We start from the raw sequence: 24118 nt of genomic DNA on the forward strand, positions 1-24118 counted from the left end.
AAATTCTATAAATTTCTTTGAAAATTGTTCTACCTAATTATGTTTTCTTTTAAACCTACTTCTGTTCTTTTCTTTGCATGTTTAAAAAATTTCAATTGCCCTTTTTTTCTTTTCCTTCCTTCCCCTCTCCCCTCCCCCCTCTCCCCTCCCCCCCTCCTCTCCCCTCCCCTCCCCTCCCCTCCCCCCTCTCCTCCCCTCCCTTCCCCTCCCCTCCCCTCCCCTCCCCTCCCCTCTCTTTCTTTCCAGAATTCTTTCTTTCTTTCCAGAATGGGACAGGAATTACTGGTAGCTTATAAGCAGTATAGGGTTTTTTCATGGAAGCTCTCTGTCCTTCTGGATCTAGATAAAAAGCTTGACAGCTTAAGTATGCCTCTGGTACATTTCTAATCACACAAATTATCTGACTAGCTTGTCTACACTAGTATTGACTGTATCAACAACTTTTTTTCTTATTGCCCACGGGCTTCTGATTAACTCTTGGGCAGTTCTGGAATGAAAGAAGTCACTTAATGAAGTTTTTCCTTGGATTTCTTGATAATTTTTTAATCCAATATGAATTTCATGTTTTTGCTGGCAAAAATATGTGGCAACTCATTAGGTAAGCTCTAATCAGCTATTCATTTTTGTAAACATTACTACTTTATTTTTCTACCATTTTAATTATAGAATGTTTGGAAAAACTCATATCACAAATCCATTATAACATATAGTATCCCACAAATATGTTAATGATTAGAACTTGAAGCAACAAAACCCAGCAATGTAATTGGCAAATGACCAAACAAATTGTGGCATAAGAAACTAATTGAATGTTACTGTGCAATAAAAAACTTTAAACAAAAATATAAAAAAAATGGAAAGACATGAATTGATGCAAAATGAAGCAAGAAATAATGTACACATGGCCACAACAATGTAAATAGAAAAAAAAAAAACCAACTGAAACTAAATCCTAAGAAATTATAATAACTAAATTTGATCCCAAAGAAAAGATATGCAGAAATGGAGACTATGAATCTAACTATGTCAGAGTTTTTCTTTCTTTTTTTTTATTTTCTAATTTTTTTTTTACTCAATAGTATTTTTCCAAATACATATAAAGATAGTTTTCAACTTTCATTCTTTATTTTTAATTAAAGCTTTTTATTTTTAAAACATATGCATAGATAATTCAGAGTTTTTCATTATATTGGTTAGTTTTACTTAACTGTTTTCCCCCTTCTTTTTTACATTTGTTGTTGTAAGGTATAGCTCTCTGAGAAAGGGAAAAAGTACAGTAGTAAACATTGATAATCCCAAACCAAAAGATAGCAAATACATACATATATATATACATATATATATTTTTTTTTTTCTTTTCTTTTTTTTTTTTTTTTTAAAGAAATAAGGAGGGTCAGCTAGGTGGCTCAGTGGACAGAGCATCATCCCGAAAGTCAGGAGGACCTGAGTTCAAATTTGACCTCAGACATTTAATACTTCCTAGCTATATGACCCAGGGCAAATCAATTAATCCCAATTAATTGGTAAAGGTAGTGGGGAAGAAAGAAAGAAAAAAAAAGAAATAAGAAAAAGATACTTCCCAAGATCACCAGCAACCTGGTCAAACAAGGAACTCAACAACAAACAGCCAACAAGTTAATGTTTGCCATTCCCCCAACATTAATAAAGACGTGACTGTTTTCTGCTTTGGGCACATGATCATAGAATTTGGGAGCTGGAAGGAACTCAGTGACTCTATAGTTCAACTCATTATTCTGATGTAACAAATTAAATTTTTCACACTTGCAAATGCATAAGTATTATGAGAATTTCACATGTAGATCACATATTTTTTTCTTGTTATAAGGATTGCCCCATTTTTCAGTAACCTGTGGACATAATTGTAAGTATACCTCATTTCATTGTGTTCCACATTTTTTTTTTTTTAATTTCAGGTTTGTGGTGATCCTACATAAAACAAGTCTATTGATGCCATTTTCCCAACAACATGTGCTCACATTGTGTCTTTGGGTCATATTTGGGCGATTCTCACAATATTTCAAACTTTTGCATTATTGTTTGAATTTTATTTGTTATGGTGATCTGTGACCAGTGATCTTTAATATTACTGTTATAGTTGAGGGGGGGGCATCATAAACTACACCCCATATAAGATGACAAACAATCAATAAATGTTGTATGTATTCTGATTGTTCCACTGACCAGCGGTCCCAGTCCCCCTCTCTCTGTAGGCCTCCATATTCTCTGAGAAACAACCATATTGAAATTAGGCCAATTAATAGCCCAGTAATGGCCTCTAAGTGCTTTAAGTGGAAAAAAAGCCAATCAGCAAACTTCATTGCTGTTTTATTTTAAGAAATTGCCACAGCTATCTTAGCCTTCAGCAACCACTATCTAGAATATTCAGTAGCCATCAACATTGAAGCAAAAAGATTTTGACTCAAAGACTCAAATGATAGTTCATTTTTAGCAATAAAGTATTTTTAATTAAATTATGTGCATTGTCTACTACCATAATACAATATAAATACAGTATAGTGTAAACATATGCATTAAGAAACAAACAAAAAAAATTGAGTAACTAGCTTTATTGTGATATTTATTTTGGTAATCTGGAACCAAAATAGCAGTATCTCCAACAGCAAGCCTAAATTTTAACTCTATTGCTTCCTTTTAAATTTCTTATGCCATTAACATCTTATCTTTCTATGCTACAATTTCTCTGCCTATAACTTAAATGTTAACTACCAATATTGTAATGGAAATGACTCTGCTTCTCATTAAGGGAAAAAAAGATTATATATAAATACAACCATTTTACTGTTATTTTATGTTTGTGGAAGGAATTTTCTCTAACAGAACTCTGCAAAGCCTAAGTATCTACAAAGTGTCTTAATCCATACAATGCCCTAATGAAGGAGCTAAATAACTTAATAAACCTCCCACAAGTTAATTACCTTATTAGGGATTTTCTAAATATTGCTTCATTGAACCAATAAAGTTGCTTCAAATTTCTCAAATTAGGAATTTCTCAATATTCTCAATACTATCAGAGCATAGTAGAAAAAGACAACTGTGAAAAATGACTATTTTATTGGGATAAAATGCCTGCTCCAAGAGCTGGGTCTCCAATGTCAGGATTTGTGTGCTACTTTGGAAAACTGCCCTAACGTGCCTATAGAACATGGCAAATTTCAGTAGAAAGATTCAAGGAGATTCCCATTTCGTCCCTTCTATGTCTTCGCTATGATTCTTTGCCTTCCCTATGATTTAAGTCAAACTTCTAGATCTATGCTTGGATTTTAGGTGAAAGTTAAAAATCATAGGATTATCGATTTAGAAGTGACAGAGTTAGAAATGAAGTCCAGGAAGTTGTAACTTATAAAGAATCACATAGACAGCATTTAAATTCAAATCATCTAACTCAGTTCAGCATACCATCCACCATCCCATCATAGTTTGACAACAGACAAGAAGAATGAGCTCAGTTGTTCTGATGACTTTAACCCCTTATAAATAAATAAATAAATAAACAAATAAATAAATAAATAAATAAATAAATAAATAAATAAACAAACAAATAAATGAATGAATGAATAAATAAATAAATAAATAAATAAATAACTTTAACCATCCACCCTCATCCACATCCCTCTATTTTGCCAGCAGCCTCCAACTTGACATTCAAAATTACTTCTATGTTTTCCATGCTTATTAGTCACATCATTCTGCTCTTTTCTACTTTGCTTCTGTAAAATGAATGGATTGGATCTGAGAGCCTCTAAAGCCTCTTCCAGTTTGATTCTAAGAAATCATCTGGCTTCCTAATGTCTTTCTACTGACTGAGTAGACACATACTTCAAGCTTAATCTTGTTTTCCAGATATATCTCTCTAGAATAAAATTACCTTGATAAGTGTTTTAGTGAAAGAAGTCTCTCATGATCTGTCTTTTACCTCATTTAGCTTTTCCCCTAAGGCTGTTCATTCTTTGTTTCTTCAACCCCCTTAAGGGCAGTTAGCTTAGCTGCTGCTGTTATTTCAGACCTTGATTTCAGTGGGGACCTGGAATTTCTCCCTTCACTGTTCACTTAATTAATTGTTCAGACATCTGTTAAGCAGAAGGGGCTTCATCTCCCCTGGCACCAACATCATGGTGCTTGTAGACCTTGGAAAGCCAAAGCTGGCAAAAGATATCCTATTGTACCTACTGACAATGCCATCAAAGACATCATTTTAGATTCTCTCCCCCACTTAACACCTTCTTTGCAATGCTGTTTGGTTCTTAATCACTGGATGGAATTTTCAAATGGGACTGAAAACACCGTACATGGCAAAGCTCACCACATACCTTTGCCCTGAGTCTCAGAGTTTTTCTTTCACATTCAATGCTGATGCTTGTTAATTTGGTCTGACTATTCTGGAAACTCCCTGTGAGGTCTCAATATGATTAATTTGTCAGTTCTTCAATTTTTTTGGTGTCATGGACCCCTTTGGCAGACTGAGGAAATCTATGGACTCCTCAGAATATTTTTTTAAATGTATAAAAGAAAACACACAGCATTACACATATTAAAACTATATATAAATAGAAATATGTACACATATCTGTGTAAGTACACATATGTACTTAGAAATGCATACATACAAACAGATACATGTACACAAATACATATGCATAATATGCATATACATATATGTTCACAGATAGATAGTATATATGTACACATACACACAAATAAATATATAGATTTCTGTTCTAAGCCTCAAAGTGAGAGTCCAATTCACTAATCATGACTAGAAATGTTCATGAAAATGTTGAAGCACTGAAATCAGGATGTGGGGATGAAAAATACAACCTACCAGGAGACCTTTTTTTTTTTTTTTTTTTTAAGTTATGATAGTATATAAAGGTGCTTGGGATAAGAAAAGAGAATTAGAATCATATAGCCTAAATTGATAGTGTGTAGACATATTCATGATGAAAAGAAATGTGCCTCTAGGCTCAGCTCTGAGCAGAAAATCATTCTTCATTATTGGCCCTAAAACAGCTGAGTCCCACCCAGAGCTTCCCACTTTAGCTGTTTCTGCCTGTGGATCTCTTTCTCTATTATTTTTATCTATGTGATTCAGAAAGACCTTCAAACCTGGGATAAGTATAGAAGTATATCAACTATATCAACTCAGGTGCTTTAACTTAGGACCCAAGAGCTCAAGCTACTAATTTTTTCTCTGGCTAAAAGTGGAAAATTATGGCTAAGTAATAAATATTTGAGGTTAAATCAAGTAGGAAAGGCAGAGACACTCATTGATAGTGGATCCCTGTTCTTCCTCTTCCTATCTCTGTGATCATGGACTATAGGTCCAGTCACTAAATATGGGTGGCGCCCTAAGGAATCCACCATATAGATAATAGTCTTTCTGGGGCTCATATTTCTTATTTGTAAATTGAGAGGAATGGCTAGAGGATATACTGAAAGATCAGGACATAAAGAGAATTCAGAAGTTGGGTTGAAGGTAGGGATAATAGAATCTCTTAACCCTTCCCTAACACCTTCATTTGCCTTCTCTCCCCCGGTCCTTCCTTTGGAAACTACTCATGGCTACTATGACCTATTTTCCCTATCTTATGTTGGTGAATCTTATTTTTCAAAACAATAATAAGAAACTTTAGACTAGCATGATGAGTTATGAAACTATGTTTGAAACAACAATATCACTTTATAGAACTTATAACTAGGCCTGTGTTATGTGCTTTATTATTTCATATCTCATCATCTAAGGACTCTTCCATGAATAAATATATAATCCTACATTCATCTCAACAACCTTGGGAGATAGATGCTGTTATTCTCCTCATTTTACAGAAAACAGAACTGCGACTCAGACAAAATTCAGTGACTTGCCCAAGATCACACAGCTAGTAATGTCTGAGACAAGATTTGAATCTAGGATTCTCAACAATGTCTTAAAGTTTCTCTAATATTTCCTGGTGCAGTCACTTTCTGAAGTACAAATGCCAAGGAAATATCAAAATGATACCATAATCAGCAGTGTTGTAGGATATGAAATCTAAAGTACAACTTCAAAGTGGAAAACTACAGCAACATTTACAAAAAATAATGAAGGTGGAGTGGGAATGGCTGCTGGAATCTCTGTACCCAAGCCAAGATACTCATACCAATCAGAGATGACAACTTTTACACTGTTTTCATCTTCCTCTCATATGCAGATTAAAGACTGATCTACCATGGATCTATAAACAAATGAAATTATGACAACATCCCTCCTGGATTAGTGTTTGGGATGGAATAGGGAGATGGGCTTTCACTAAAGAAGGTTGTAGTCTCTAATTATGTTCCAAAGTAAATTATTTCCCACTATAAGAGAATATAAAAATATTCTCAGCTATGAATATTACCAGAAAATTAAGCACCATTTGCTCCCTATTCTTCTAACATTTAAAGCCCTTCATGATCTGATTTTAGCCAACCTTTTAAAAAATTATTATACATTATTCTCCTTCATTTAAACTATGCTCCAGCTAAACTGGTTTATTTGCATTTAATGCATTCCATCTTCTGACTCACTTCTTTACTAAGGTGTCCCCCACCCCTGGCTTGAAATACATTCCCTCACCTCTCCCTCATTAAATCCCTAGATTCTTTGAAAATTCAGCTCAAACACCTCCTTTAAATTAGGATTAATTTAGCAGTTGATAACTACCTCCTCTCCCAAATTATTTTACTTTTATTTTGATTCCACCATTGCCCTTGCCCCAGTACAATATAAATCTATTGAAAGCAGGAATGTTCATTTTTGTCTTTTTCTCTTTCCAGTGCCAAGTACAGTGATGCTGTTGCTGTACTCTAAATTCCAATAGACTTTACCCTCTGTTAAAGTCTCAGGAACTTGACCCTTACCGTTGACACTGCTACTACATCCTAAGGATACCTAGTTATTTCCATTCTTTCTTCAGACAAACTCTCTTCCCTCCCATATTTGTTCTTTTCCTATTAGAATTTGAGCTCCTTTAGAGTGGGGCCTATCCTGATTAATTTTTTTTTAATTTGTATCAGTAGCATTTAGCATTGTTTTGGACTTAGGAAGCACTTAATAAACAATTTTCATTCATTCTTTATACATTTATTAGGTGTTTAATAAATACTTGCTGAATGAATTAACCACAAGTCTAAAGTTGGCAGAAATCTCAGAAGATTAGATAAATAAAAACAAACAAGAATTACAAAATAAATACAAAGATAAGTGATCTGGAAAAATATCATGTGAAAGACTTGACATTCTTCCATAGGGAGAAATGTTATTTAACTGTAAAATACTAATTCCTTTTATTCATTTATGATAACATAGCACTGTAAATCATGCAGCATTTAGGATTTAGTCTGGTTACAAGTAACTGGCATGTTTCTTTTTAAGGAAATGTTTGATCCAGTTGATATACTATATCCAACAACAGAGGGAGTTTCTATAGTTACTTTTTTTTTTTTAAATAGCTTTTTATTTTCAAAATATGTACAAAGATGATTTTCAACCTTCACACTTGCAAAACCTTGTGTTCCAAATTTTTTCTTCCAATCTCTCCCTTAGACAGCAAGAAACCCAGCATATATTAAACATGTGCAATTCTTCTGTACATATTTCCACTTTTATCATGCTGCACAAGAAAAATCAGATTAAAAAGGAAAAAATGAAAAAGAAAACAAAAAACAAGCAAACAACAATAAAAAAGTGAAAATGCTATGTTGTGCTCCACATTCAGTCTTCATGGCTTTTTTCTCTGGGTGCAGATGGTTCTCTCCATCACAAGTCTATTAGAATTGGCCTGAATCATCTCCTTATTGAAAAGAGCCATGTCCATTACAGATGATCATCACACGATCTTGTTGTTGCTGTTTACAATGTTCTCTTGGTCCTACTCATTTCACCTAGCATCAGTTCATGTAAGTCTTTCCAGGTCTACATTTCCTTAAAGTGCTGAAATAAAAGATTTGCTCTATTCTACTTTGCTCCACTTCCCCCATCCCTCAAAAAAGGGTTTTACTCAATTCAATTTTCTTTATAGAATTTTAAATATAATATTCTTGGATGCTTGAACTTTTCTAATCTAAATAATTTTCTATATGTATTACTGGTGCTTGATTTTGTTTTGAGAAAGCCAGCAAAGGAAGGGAAGTGTCATTATTTAGTTGAATGATATCTGTATGCTCTCTTTTCAATATGCTCATGTCACAAAGCAAGACTGGTTGATAGACCATCTGTCTTCATCTTTTGTAGACAGAAATAGACTTTCTTAGTTCTGATGAACAAAAAAAGGGCTGCCAAGACAGAATTTTTCATTGTGTTAACAGCAGTAGGCCCATGGCCCACCAGGGTGAGAAAGCAGCATGAAAGTATTCACATTAATGATGCTAAGAAAACAATGGCTCCCTGCCCACTCTGGGTTCATAGAAGCTGCATCTGGAGTGGATGAATTAGCTGTTCGAAGGAACAAGACAGGGCAATTGCCTTCTATGAAAAGCCTCAGATTCACAGTCCCCTCCTCTGTAATCCACATGCTATGGAGCAAGCCCTGTCTGGACAGGTTTGCAAAATGTCTGAGTTATAAAAACACAAGAATCCAAATACCTTGCCACACAGACAGAGCTCATTATGCACAAAGAGTTATTTTGTCCCTCACCATTCCTAACTTCTCTGATTCCCCTACGACTCCCTTTTCATTAGTCCTGTTGTAAACAATATGGTCAACCATGGAATTTTCATTACTGGCCCTCTAACTCATATTTAAAAACAAGCCTATTAAGCTTGTTTAGTCTGAAGTCCTAAAAGGAAGAGAGAAAAATTATGAATCAATGGATCATAGGTTTAGAGCTAGCCCTCATTTTTACAGATAAAGAAACTGAGACACAGAGAGAATAAATGATTTGTTCAGGGTTACGCATCTATATTCTTTTTCACAGCACTACAAGGTATATCAATAAGGTTACTTATTCCATTTCTCTATTTCCAAGGAATATCCCTAAAATATTCCAGGTAAAGCTGATCTACAGCTGTTAGAGTCTGGGAGAGGGACTTGGATCACATGGAAGATAAGTTACTTATCCATAGTCACCCAACAGTATGCCCCAGGTGGGACTGGAATTTAGCTCTTGGTGGCTTCAAGGGCAGCTCTGTATATATTGTAGTACTATAGCTACTTCCCTTTGCCCCATACACACATCTCTCTCTACTTATATGTATGCATATGTGTTTACATGGCAGCTGTGATGTAGTACACTGGGGACTGGAAAACATGGGTTTGAAACCCAGCGCAGACACTTACTAGCTATGAAACCATGCCCTCTCATTTTACTTCCCTACTTCAGTTTTCTCATGTATTAAATACCCTGCTTTAAATACCTACTCCTATAGAAGAACCTTGCATTATACCTACCTAACTTTTCAGAACAGCTGTCAATTATATAACCTTTCAGAACACTGGTGGCAGTAATTTTCTCATGTAAAGTATCCCAAGTGATGAAATCATAGCTTTAGAGCAGAAACCTTTCAAGGTGAAATTTTGTGCTTACTTGAAGTTAAGGCCATTTGCTCTTGTTCTGGCTTCCTTTGAAGTCTTTTAAAAATATTCAATTATGAAGTTTAGAAATAATGTAATATGCCTCATATAAGGAAATTCATAAGCAACTAGAATTTTTTTCAGCGCACTGATGTTTATCAAGAATCCCATCTTTCCCTGATGATAAAACAGCATGCTTATACACAAAAGCTCCCTATGTTTATTTTGTATTAATTCTATGTATATTTTCCCATATGCTATCTCTCCTATAGAATATAAACTCTCTGAGAGTAGGAATTATTTTATTCTTTGGATTTGAATCCTTCAAACCTAATAGAGCCTGGTAGGTGCTACATAAATCCTTTTTTTCAAATGATTGATTAATGTCATCACTATTAAATTAGAGGTAGTCTTTGAAAACTTGTGGGCATGAAGATTTATAAGTGGCCCTCACATTGTTCTTTATGGAAAACAAATGCTGAGTAACGCCTGAAAAACGGGTTCTTTCCAAGTCACATTTTTAATATTTCACAGAGATTTGACAAACATGACTATGAGAGATTCTTCTCTTATAGTTAAACCCTGAGCCAACATCCATCTTTCTGAGAAAGGAGCAGTCTGGTTTAAACGAGTTTTCACTAGTTCTAGCTCATGTGATTGAGTCACATTCCAAACATTTCCAGCAATGGGATTACATCACCCTCAGTTGTGAACCTTTTTTTTTTCTTTTCTCTTATGGAAACAGCTGTTACATCCAATTTTCATGACCTTTAAATTCTTGCTATCAAATTATCCAGCTGTTGGTCCAATCCATCCAAGTTGCTAGGGGATAGTGTCCGTGCCAAACTAGACTAATTTTCTTCATCACAGAATTACAACTTGACATAAGAAGTAACTAAATTGAACTGGAGCACAATGAACCAAACAGTTGGCAGTCAAGTTTGTGTGTCTTTTCACAGCTGCAGGAGACAGCTTGTCCTGAAGACCTCCTTCTCACCTCCCTGCCAACATCACCCATCACCACCATTTCTTCATGCACTCCCAACATTTTCCCTTAGGGATTCATTTGCAATGTGTGGAGGAACTTGCTCTATATTAACTTTCCTTAGTTGAGGTCTAAGACTGAGAACTCTTTTTTTTTTTTTTTTTTTTTCTTCATAGCTACATTTTGTAGTGGAGAACAAAGGAACAAATGAACTACTAATTTTTGAGAACAATTCACCAGATTTCTTTATTTGGGGAAAATAAATCTTATAAAAGACAGCTTTGATACATTATTTAATTCAGGATAATAATATCTTTATACCAATCCTAAAACAAGATGTCAGACATCAATTTGAATACCTGCATCCACTGAGTGCAGCAGCAGTAGGCTTCTCTAAAAGCTCAAGACCATTTCATTCCTACTCACTCCTCCCCTTCCCTTCCCCCAGTGACAAACAAAAGCTTCACTTCTGATTATCTTTTCAAATTCAATACTCTATATTTAGCTTAGTGGCTTCAGCCACCGGAGTCCTCAACTCTTTGTTCAAGATTACAGAGTCCTTTCCATGCTCTAACCTTTCAGTGTTTTACTTTCTTTCCCTGCAATTGCTTTAAGTGGCCATCTGAATGAATTTCTCCAGAGACAAAGCTGATGGAGTCTCTTAAGGAAGAACTTCACATTTTTCTTTGTCTTATTACTGGACAGTGTCACAAAGGCTGGGGCCATATTCAACAATAGCAGCAATACAATTTAGATGACTTTTAAGGGATGAGTCAGAGACTAAAACCACATCCCTTTCATGAGGAAAAATAGATAAGCTCCCATCAACAAATGAAGTCAAAATTATAGTGTTTGTTTTTATATTTAAAAGAATCTGTCAGTAATAGCTGGCTCCTATATAGCATTCTTATAGAATACATAATCTTACTGAATCCTAAATACAATCCTATGAGATATGTTTTATTATTGCCCCCATTTTACAGCTAAGGAAATTGAATCTCTCAAAGAGATAAGAAAATTGAAACTCAAAGTTAAAATGATTTCTCCAATGCCATGTAACTAACATTTAAGTCAGGATTCAAACTGATTCCCTTGACTACAAATCTGATATCCATTCTGCCTTATGCTTAAGTAAAAGCAAAAATATTAGCGTGATCTTCTCAGGGAGACAGTCTCTGAGACAGTCCTTCTTATTCCTCATCTGATGGTTTGTTAACTTAGTGGTGAAGATTCTTTTCTCTCAACAGGGAAAAAAGTAAAACGGGAGATAGAGCTTAGGAGCTCATCCTGGAACTAATGAATTATGTATTGCTTATGATTTTATTTTGTATCCTGTTGGTGCTTTACAATTCAGAAATATGTGAAAGGAAATGGTAAAATTCAAATTAATGACTTTCTAACATCTGAGTTAATTCTTCTCTGTGTAAAAGAAAAATGAATCAGGGCTTAAAAGTAATGAACCCTGCTATGTGTGTCTTTAAAAACAACACTTAAAATTCTATACATAAAGATAAAAAAAAATCATGTGCTACTACAAACCCTCATTCCAAAAGGAGAAATCATGGGATCTGTATTTCATTAGAGAGAGCAATCTTTTGGCAGCATGACCATTGTTGGCAGACAAAGGACATGATGATAACATGGCTCATGAATCTGTTTTCTATTTTACTAAATGAAGAGTCCCACAGAATCCAAAAAATGGAAGACAAGAGAATGATGCTGCTTTTCTATGAACACTAGGTGGTGCTAGGAGACAAATGAACACTAAGTTAAAGCCATCAAAATTGTGTTCTTTGCCAGAATTTAAATAAATTCTCGATCATATTCTCAAGTATCATATGCAACTTCTCCTGGCCACAATTTTGTAATTAATATACAACATTCCTTTGCCATTTTCCTTACATATTATAGATGTGTTCCTTGTTGTTCAGCCATTTCAATTATTCCAACTCTTTGTCATCCCATTTAGGATTTGCTTGGCAATGACACTGGAATAGTTTGCCATTTTCTTTTTTCAACTCATTTTATAGATAAGGAAATTAAGATACACATGGCTAAGTGACTTGTCCAGGGCCATATACCTAGTAAATGTCTGAAGCCAGATTTCGATTCATGAAGATGAGACTTCTGACTCCAGGCTGGGACTCTATCCACTGTACCACCTGGCTGCTCTACATATACATTGTCTACCACTTTTCTTTTCTTTTACAGGAGGAAGATTGCTAGAGGAGAAAGCTCATTTGCTTTAGTCAGAAGACTATGGTCCAAATTCCACCTTTGACACTTTCTAGCTAAGTGAATTTGGACAATTTCTTTCATCTATCAGGATATAAAACAAGGGAATAAATGACCTTGAATATCTCTTTAAAATCTAAATCTAGGACCATGCCAGTGGACTAGTGAAATGATTGTCTTCTAATTGCTTACATTTATTTAACACTTAATGTTTTATAAAGTCCTTTCCTTACTATTATCCTTTTCCTCTATTTTGCAGATGAGCAAAGTAATACTCAGGGGCCACAAATCTATTATATAAAGCGCATTATGGTAAATTCCTTTGGATAGGGCTCAACACGAACTTACCTTGCACCAAACTTTGAAGAGACAGAGAAAGAAGGGGAAAGAGAGATTAGATTGTTTTCTTTAGTGATGACTCTGAAGGGAGCAGTTAAATTCAACTATAGGTAAGGAATGGAAATGTCAGTTAATGGTGGGGAAGAGATCCTTAGGGGAATAAAAGAAAGTAAAGGGAAGACCTTTGGTTTTCCTGTCCAGAAAGAGACTCTGCTTATTGGCCATTTTATTCCATAGCATGGTAGCACACTCTAATGGATATTCTCAGAGATTAAAGACATGAAATTGGTAGAAGGGAACAATTCAGTAACTAGAAGAGACAAGTAACATAGATTACAAGATGAAGACTAGAGACACAATATTCAACAGGGAGAATAAAGAAATAACATTTGAGGGCAATAGGATAGCTTTTCACAATCAGAGTGACTCTCCCTGGATACTTATATGTACTTAACTACACTTGATTATATACTTGATACTTCATACATATTCTTTGCTAAAAAATCCTTCATGCTCTCTGGTCAGAAATGTCTTTTGTTTGAGCAGCTATTCTCATTGTTGATGTGGTAATCTGTGGGAGGATATACATTTCCTGTGTTCATAGGAAAATCTTTTGCCACTTTGTCATTCTGGTTATTTAAATGTATTTTTGCTTTGAATTAATGTTTTCTTTTTGATTGCTGGTAAAAGTAAAACACCAATGGGAGCTCCATGATATACTTTGAACCCAGATTATTTTCTATGCACTCATGTGAGAGGGGACTCAGATGCTACATATGCACATACAAACACACTTCAATTTAAGTAATGTCTTGAATAGTGTAAATTACAATATATCATGCTATACAGATCTTAAAAGCATTCCTATAGTTTGTTGTTGATTTTTTTATACTCTCCATATTATGAGACTATATATTTTCCTAATTATACATTTTCTGTATTTTACACTTATTTATAAAATTACTTCCCTACCAGTAGAATCAGTCCTTTAAAAAGAACATTTTTTTTTCATTTTTGACTTTGTATCTAGTTCAGTGCCTTGTTTAATAAATGTTTGTGGAACTGAACTTGCTGTGTGTATATATATGTGTGTGTGTATAATACATACTTATATGTATGTGTGCATAGTCATATGACAAGTGGATCTAATGGTAAAAATTCTACTACCTGCGGTAGTCAATGCCAAGCCCTACTACCAAAGAAAAGATGCTTTGAGGCAAAAGGTATATAGTTAGAACCCAGGCTATTGGGCCCTCCTGGAAATATTGCCAGGAAATCTTGCTCATGCTGGCACCTCAGGGGATCTTGCAGTTTTTTCCCCTTCATCTTGCTGATATTTCCTCTATTGATGGGGCTGCCAACTTCATCATTACCATCCCAGGTCATCTTTCCTTTTTGTTTATCTAAATAATTATATATCCCCTTCTTTAGAAGGCAGTTGGTTAGCAAACCCCAACTCTGGCTCAGTTTTCTCCTCTGTAAAATGAGATAGAAGAAAAAAGTAGATTTTGACCAGTATCTTTGCCAAGAAAACTCCAAATGGGATCACAAAGAATCAGATATGACCGAACAACAACAACCCATATATTATAGTCAAAGATGAGAAATCATATTCTTTTTCAAAGGAACTAAGCTGAGAAATAAATTTAATTACTTGGGAAAAGGGACTCATTTTTGATCACTAAAACATTTTAATTATTGGTTTAATTTCATCCTCAATTTTAAGGTCTCTTGGTGCCTTATTAGATGAAAAAGAACAATAGTATTATTATCATTCCATATTATTTTTAAAATTGTATCTTGCTATAAGATATCAGACCATGAGGTACAGAGAATATTTGAAATAAATAAGAAAATAAGGTGAGCATATTTGAAATTAAGAAGATTAAAAGATACAATCAGTTAGGTGAAGTCGACCAATATGGTTGGAAGCTACGCTCACTGGTTCATCCATAAAGCAACAAATTATTACATACTTAATATATATGTTCCAGGCACTGGAAATACAAAGATAAAAACCAACCACTTTTTTCCCCTCAAGAAACTTGCATTTTCCTGGAGCAAAATATCTGTACTAGCAAAGATAAAGTAGTTTTAATAGCACTAACAGTTGGGGAGAGGGAGATCAGGAGAGACCTTAGGTAGGGGTGGTCTAAGTGAAGAATGAAGATATTCCAGTAATGAGGGACATACAGCCCGGGCAAAGAATAGAAGAAGAAAGATGGAATATGAAATACTGGGGGGGGGAGGGGGAATCTGAACATCCTGCTTAGTATTACAAGTGAAAGAATATCTTCCAAATAAATCCTGTTTTTTCTTGTTATTGCTTCCATTTGTGAAAATCATAAAGTGTATTGATGTGTTAAGTGTTCATTAGGGGAGCTGGGAAGGGCTGATAAAACTGGAGCACTTCACCAGACAATAAGTTTGAAAAAGATATATTCTAACTTAGATGCTATTTAGATGAACAGATTAGATAAGCAGTTTGGCTCAAGGCAAAGTTTCAAGAAAATTCACCACTGGAATTTCACTCATGCTAATAAATACTTCTGAGACTGGGTTTCAAATGGCCAAGCTATTCCAACTAAACATACAGTTACTTATCATTCATTAACTATCAAACTTCCAAGGATCTAACCAGGTCACTGATAAGAGTCGGAAACTAGTTTGCAGGTTGACGAGGTGGGTTTGGAGTAGGAGGAATTGGGTGAGATGGGAGGGATACTATTGTCTTTGCCTTTGTCTTCATAATTCAGCACCTAGCACCATAGAAAGCCTGGCATATGGTAGACAGTTAATTGCCTGCAGTTTATTATACAGATTGATCCAGCAGTGTCTCCCTGGGTCTGTATCCCAAGGAAATCATAAAAGATGGAAAAGGATCCATGTGTGCAAAAATATTTGTGATAGCCCTTTTGTAGTAGCAAGGAACTGAGTGGATGTCCATCAGGTGGAGAATGGCTGAATAAGTGATGGTATACAAATGTAATGGAATATTATTGTTCTCTAAGAAATGATAAGCGGGCTGATATCGGAAAAGCCTGGAAAGATTTACATGAACTGCTGCTGAATGAAGTGAGTAGAACCAGGAGAACATTGTTCCCAGCAGCAAGATTATATGATGACTGATTGTGATGGACATGTCCCTTTTGAACAATAAAGTAATTCAAGACAACTCCAATAGAACTATGGATACTGAATGTGGGTCAAAGCATAGTATTTTCACCTTTTGTTGTTGTTGCTCATTTTTCTCTCTTGCATTTTTCCCCTTTTGATCTGATTTTTCTTGTGCAGCATAACAAAAATGGAAATATGTTTAGAATAACTGCATTGTTAACTTATATCAGATTGATTGCTGTCTTGAGGAGTGGGTGAGGGAGAAAAATTTTGAACACAAGGTTTTACAAAGGGGAATGTTGAAAACTATCTTTGCATATGTTTGAAAAAATAAAATACTATTAAAATTTAATGTAATGATTCATGATTGATAACTTTAAGTAGATATTTTAGAAACACATTATACCTCTGAGACCAGATAGATAGCAATGGTCTGTAATCAGAGAGACCCAAGTTCAAATCCAACCTCCTTAGCAATGTGACTAGCTATGTAACCTGTATTTGCCTCAGTTTCCTCAACTGTAAAAATGGGAATAATAATAATAATACTATATATAAAATAATAATAAATTTCCCAGGTTGCTGTAAGAATCAAATAAGAAAATATTCATAAACTGTTTAGTATAACATCCTGGAGAAAGAGATGGCAAACAGAAAACTCCAAATGGGGTCACAAAGAGTCAGACAGTGTAGCGAGCTGTCGTCTCTAGAAGCTGCTGGATCGCTCTCTGGGAAGAGATCTGCTGTGTCTACTCAAATCTCTCAGACAGATTCTTCTTCCTGTAACGAACCGTTGTCTCCAGGCAGTTGCTGTTAACTCTTGTCCAAAGAAGTGACTTCCCTTCCTGCAGAGAGCCCCGTCAAGCCTGATGCAATTCAGAGTCTTCTTCTATCTCTGAGAGTCCTCTTTTATTCTCCCAGAGAATGGGCGTGGGATAATGCAAGGGCTTCTGGGAAGAACCACCCCAGCCAATGAGCTTTCCCCCTCTATCAAGTCAACCTGAGTTCTCACCTTGTAATTGTCCAGAAAACCTCAGTTCTCACTTAGTAATCCTAACATCTCCCCCTTTCTTTTGATTTAGAACATAGGACAGTCATGACCTTGAAACATAAATCCATCAATATGGGAAGTATTACAGATAATTACATAAATTACATAAGCACATAGTAACATAGTAACGTAACACATGCTAGAAGTATATAACATAATCATAAATTGAAAATTTATAAATGTCCATAAGTCCATTGTCCATTAGTCTCATCTTGTGTGAGGAAGTCCAATGATTCCTGCTGATTTTAAAGTTCTTTAACAGTCTTCTTATTATCCATGCTCTTTCAGTGTCAGATGTTTCTTAGATCTTTTCCTTTATTTTGAGGTCTTTCTCTTTTTCTGTCTCTCTCTGATGGACAAGGCGAATATGACTTGTTGGCACCCATCTGATTCCTTCTCCTGCTGAAGAAATACAAGCAAACCCTCTCCCCCAGGCAGTTAACCTATCTGGTCCCTTCCATTCACCACTTTCTGGATCTCTCCACATCACCTGGCGATTATCTAAGGACAGTGGAGATGCTCTCACTGGACACTGCCCTTCTGGTGGGTTATAAAACCTGTCTGCTGGAGCCAGCGCATCTTTGTCAAAAATTAGAAAATTAATGGTATAGAGAACTAAATTTAGAAGTTCCCTAGGGCTACCTGTGGCTCCCCCTTTCTTTTGTTTTTGGAGGAGTGTCTTAATATCTCTGTTTCTTCTCTCTACTATTGCCTGCCCTTGAGGATTAAAGGGTATGCCCGTGGTATGTAAAATCTTATACTGTGCACAAAAGTGTGTAAAATGTTTGGACGTATATGCAGGTCCATTGTCTGTTTTTATTGCTTGTGGCACACCCATAATTGCAAAAGCTTGTATAAGGAATTCAGTGACCACTCGGGCTGTCTCTTTTGCTGCTGGCATTGCAAATGTGAATCCTGAAAAGGTGTCTACCACAACATGAATAAAAGATAGACGACCAAAAGATTTATAATGGGTCACATCCATTTGCCAGATTTCATTGGGTCTCAAACCACGAGGATTCTTCCCTGGAGGGAGTGTAGGAGCATGGAAAGGAAGACAAGCTGTACAGCTTTTTACTATGCTCCTAGCTTCCTCTCTTGTGATTCCAAATTGTAAACGTAAAGCTCGAGCAGCCTGATGATATTTAGAATGAGATTCTTGTGCTTCCTGAAATAAAGGACTACTGGCTAACATGGTTAGAAGGCTATCTGCCTTTGAATTTCCATCAAAAATGGGACCTGGAAGTCCACTATGTGAGTGGACATGCAAGATATAAATCTTGCCTGGATGTTTTCTCACTTGCTCTTGAAGTTCCTTAAAGAGCTGATAAATATTGGAGGCTGCAAATTTTATTTGGGCTGTGGCAATTCTTTGTACTACACCTACTGAATAGGCTGAATCAGTAATTATATTTACGTCTCCTGGGTAATAAGTGAGAGCTAGCATGATAGCAAATAATTCATTCTGTTGAGTGGATTGAAAAGGAGTCCTGATTACTCTCTTTATGGTTAAATCATGAGAGTATATGGCACAAATATTTTCTTTGGAGGCATCTGTAAAGATTGTTGGTCCTTTAAGAGGAACCTTAGAAACCTTTTCTTCAAAAATCCATCGCCAATTATGTAGTAGCCGGGTAATCTTTAATGGAGATCCATGTGCAAAATTTGGAGCGGTGGCCAATAAAATTTGCCATTCTGGGATGTTCTCACAGCATACATTAATCTGTGCGTTAGTATAGAATGTGTATATTTTTTCAGGACTTATCCCAGATAATTGTGTTACTCTCTTAATAGCCTTTAATAAAATCCTAGCCACAAGCACTGGGTAAGGTGTAAGGCTTTGTTCTGGTTGTGCTGGGAGGTTCACCCACTCAATCACTCTGTCTCCTTGATGAAGGACTGCTGTGGGTGCCTCTTTTGTAGCAAAAACTGATATTTCCAAGGGTTTTTGAGTGACTCTTTCAACCACATTGGATAAAGCCAGTTCAACTTCTCTCAAAGCCTTTTGTGCTTCTTTTGTAAGCTGGCGTGGTGAATTTAAAGCACTGTCTCCCCTTAAAATGTCATAGAGAGGTTGTAGTTGATTGGTAGTTAAGCCTAACACTGGACGCATCCATTGGATATCTCCTATTAATTTTTGAAAGTCATTTAAGGTGTTCAACTTCTCTGTTCTTAAAGAAAGCTTTTGTACTGTGAGTGTCTTAGGATATACTTCATATCCTAAATATTGAAAAGGAGCATGTCTTTGAATTTTTTCTGTAGCTATATGCAGTTTGTAGTACTTTAATGTTTCCATGGTCCTTTGTAGACATGCCTCTAACATTTGTTCCTCAGGTGCACATCCCAAAATATCATCCATATAATGTAACAATATTACTTTTGGAAAGGCTTTTCTTACTGGAGCAAGAGCAGCTGCAACATACATTTGGCACATAGTAGGGCTGTTTTTCATTCCCTGTGGCAAAACTGTCCATTCATATCTTTTATAAGGCTCAGCCAAATTAACACTAGGCACTGAAAAAGCAAATCTTTTCATATCCTCCTTATCTAGAGGAATAGAATAGAAACAATCCTTAATGTCTATAACCCATAGAGGCCATTCTCTTGGCAACTGAGTAGGAGATGGAAGTCCAGGCTGAAGAGTTCCCATAGTTTCCATCTGTTCATTTACTCTTCTTAGATCAGTTATCATCCTCCATTTTCCAGATTTCTTTTTCACCACAAATACTGGGGAATTCCAAGGACTTAGAGAAGGCCGCAAGTGTCCTTGGTCAAGTTGTTCTTGCACTATGTGAAACTATTATGAAATGAAAGAATTTCAAGCAAAAAATGGGCCTCGTTCAATTTCTGCAGAAGTATTTTATATCTACAACATAGTTCAATTAGCCTTAAACTATCAAGCAAGTTGTAGGAGAAGGAAAAGTTCTAAAAATGAACAGAGGAGGAAGTGTGAGGAAAAAAGGAAAGATCAAGATCTTGCCCTAGAGCAAGAGGATTTAAATGAGGAATTATGGTATGATTCTCTTGAAGAAGCTTCAACTCTCCCTAGAGAACGGATTATTGACAGGCCCACCCAGGGACGCCAATTGTAGCGAGCTGTCGTCTCTAGAAGCTGCTGGATCGCTCTCTGGGAAGAGATCTGCTGTGTCTACTCAAATCTCTCAGACAGATTCTTCTTCCTGTAACGAACCGTTGTCTCCAGGCAGTTGCTGTTAACTCTTGTCCAAAGAAGTGACTTCCCTTCCTGCAGAGAGCCCCGTCAAGCCTGATGCAATTCAGAGTCTTCTTCTATCTCTGAGAGTCCTCTTTTATTCTCCCAGAGAATGGGCGTGGGATAATGCAAGGGCTTCTGGGAAGAACCACCCCAGCCAATGAGCTTTCCCCCTCTATCAAGTCAACCTGAGTTCTCACCTTGTAATTGTCCAGAAAACCTCAGTTCTCACTTAGTAATCCTAACAAGACAGGATTAAAACAATTGCACAACAAAATAGGCATCAGGCACATTATAGGCATTATATAACATAGCTTTTATTATATATTATTATTATTACTGAGTTTTAGTCTAACTTCTGCCACTAAGTAACTGACTCTGGGAAATAAAATTTGATTCATTAAATATTTATTAAATATAATTATATATAATTGCTCTGAAGGAATCATAAATGAATAAAGCAAACTTCTTTCCCTCATGGAGCTTATGACTGAGCAAGAGAGGAAAGACATTTATGCAAATACCATAACACAAAATAGTTGAGTAGCTATAGATATAAGAGTGACACTTAAGCCATTTCATTGACATCTTGACCAGGTGAAAATACTTTTGATTTAATAAAAAAAAAAAAAAACTAGAAATTAGTATGGATACTTCTCTTTATCAAACAAAGCTAGTATATTAGAGATTGGGTTTGTCTTAAACAATGTATATAGGAGGCAGAGTTATCTCAGGATCCAGGGGAAAAGTGCAAATTAAGATCTGATTATGGAGGACCTTGAATATTTAAATATTTGAATGTTATTTGATAGTCCATGAGAAACCAGTGAAAACTTTTGAGAAGGAAAGTTAAAAGAGAGAACTCTGCCTTAGGAAGATAACTCTGACCGCCACGTTAAAAACCATAAAAGGAAAATATTGAAGAATAATTAAATTATTTAGGGAATGGTTGAAATACTCTGAGCCAGATGCAATGGAATTGAACCTAGAGTGGAAGTGGCAGCAGGAATGGCAGAGAGGGTACATATTGCAGAGAAATACTGCAGAGGTCAAATGGATAGAACTTTGGTTAATTATAGGGGTGGTATTGACAAATGGAAGAAAAAAGGGAAGAATCAGAGACAGGATTAAGCCAGGATGTAGAATAGGAGATTAATGGTAACAGTAATAGCAATGGATAAATACAGATTTCCAGGGCAAATCACTCTTTTTCCTTAATTCCTTTATCTGTAAAAATGAAAAGGTTATTAAATTATATCTAAAATCACATTTATCTTAACCTTCAGTTATTCCATAAGCATGTGCTACTTCTTCCTAAGTTTCTGGAAAATGAAAATAATTTGGTGTTCATTAGCCTTTGTCCACAAAAGGGAATGAGATCCCCAATGCTGTGTGATGAATAATAAATGCACTGTGTCACTAACCAGAGCACCTGGTTTCAAATAGAACCTCAGGATGTTTATTTACCACAGATGACTACAGGCAAATCATTTCAGGTTCTTAGACCTCAGTTCTTCACCTATGACAAATCTGAACTGGATAGCCTTTGTGGTCATTTCTTGTTCTAGATATATTGTTCTATGAGATATTCTTCTATACAGAAATATCAGTAGAATCTTGTCTCCTTTTTTTGAACACTCAAAGTGGATAGAGCTTAAGGCCTAGAGTCAGGAAGATTTCTCTTTTGGGGTTCAAATTCAGTCTCAGACTCTTTACAAGCTATTTGACCCTGGGCACCTCAGTTTCCTCAACTGTAAAATAAGCCAGAGAGCAAATCACTCCAGTAACTTCACCAAGAAAATTCCAGATTGTGTCTCAGAGTCAAACACAACAAAAAATTGACTGAACTTTGAGTGCCTTTTCTAGAGTGTTGATCTTTAAATTCCTTGGTTCCCTCTCCTTTTGTGCTGACAGCCTAAAAGGTAGGTCAAAAACACACCAATTAATCAATAATAAGGCTTCATTGTTATGCACTCATCAATGATTTCAGACCAAATATAACAGCAGAAAAGGCATAGAATTTGGTGCAAGCAAACCTGGGTTCAAATACTAGGTTTACTATTTATTGTCTGACCCTGGAGGGGAAAAATCACAACTATTTTTACCTTAGTTTCTTTTCTCATCAAATGAGGGAATTAAACTGGATGTCCTCTAAAGTCCCACCAGTTCTGAATCTGTGATTTAAAAGGTGTTACTATAGCATCTCCAACCCCATACACTGCTAAACTATTATCATGCTTTGATATCTGTGGGCAAGATAGTACTAATTTGCAGTCTCCTCTTTTTTATACACATATTCAGCAACTTCCAGGTAGAGAAGCTCTAACTTGACAGACAAGAATGGAGTGATAGACAAGCATGAGCAATAACATAAAAATGGAGCAATAAGGAAAAGGGGAGAGTGGTGGCAAGAAATACACAATCAGTAAAAAACATTGTTATGTACATGTGACTATATGGCTGGATTGATTTTTTAAGGCATTTTAAATGCTCCAAAACAATGCAAAAGCATCAGAAATTACTAGGGAGCTGCTATTTTTAAGTCTTAAGTTTTGATTGCATTTTTTGGAAAAAGATAAATGAAAGAAAATAACATCAGTATTTTTCAGGTAGATAGATTGCTGAGTCTGGAATCAAAAAGACCTGAATTCATTCTGGCCTCAGACATTTATTAGCTGTGTGACTATGGACAAGTCATTTAACTCTGTTTCCATTTCCTCATCTGTAAAATTAGCTGAAAATCACTCTAGTATCTCTACTAAGGAAACCCCAAAGAATTGGATACGACTAAAAGCACTAACCAATTTTTTTTCATCCTATATATAATCAGGGGTCAGGAAACAGAAGAGACTAAAGGTTAGTTTGGTTTCTTACTACCTCGCTGTGGCAGGAAGGATATTTGTCTCCTAGCAGCCATTGCTGAGCTCTCATGTAGTTTGCAAATCTAATGCAAACATTTGTTCTTGCAGACAACCAATTTACTGCAACATCAAAATGTCAAATAATGTATGAGCCTAGATTAATGTACCCAAGCCATTCTGAGAGTAAGGTAAAAGTAGACAAACTGAACCTGATTAAAACGATATTACAGCAGATGGAAGAAGCCTTATTTAAGTATAAAAATTTCCCCAAGGTTTGGAGTAATCAAATTATAGCAAAACTTTTCCTAACCAGAAAACAACTAAACAGAACATTCAATTAATTAGACTCCTTGCCCACTTACCCTCATATTTTGAAGAGATGCAGATAATAGGAAAGCAAACTTAAGATAAGGCAATTAATCAATAAAGCAACTTTCAGCATATGTTCTAAAGTCAGTGTAGATTATGAACAATCTCCTATACTTTCTATCTTTGGCATCTTCTATGATATGCTATTGAACATGATAATTTTAACTTCAGCAAAATCCTTAATTACTGAAAGAAAATTCAATTGTATTCAATATGTTATACTTTATAAGGCAAAATATTAAAATAATCAAAACAACTCATTCCAAAAAGTTTACTAATAGTCAATGTTATTTGTACTTCATTTTCAAAGTGGATCAATGACATCACAAGAGAGATGCCTTGACTTGTGGGTGCACTGTATTTAAGTGAGGCAGATTT

At 35.6% G+C, this 24118-nt stretch overlaps 1 protein-coding gene across 1 annotated transcript in view; it reads right to left on the minus strand.

Annotated features, from left to right (window-relative positions):
* Positions 1–24118, minus strand: part of AKAP6 (A-kinase anchoring protein 6) — a 522653-nt gene that overhangs the window by 390740 nt on the left and 107795 nt on the right. The gene's annotated exons all lie outside the window — the stretch shown is intronic.

Source organism: Sminthopsis crassicaudata, chromosome 2 (genome assembly GCF_048593235.1).
Source record: "Sminthopsis crassicaudata isolate SCR6 chromosome 2, ASM4859323v1, whole genome shotgun sequence".
NCBI classification, from domain to species: Eukaryota; Metazoa; Chordata; class Mammalia; order Dasyuromorphia; family Dasyuridae; genus Sminthopsis; species Sminthopsis crassicaudata.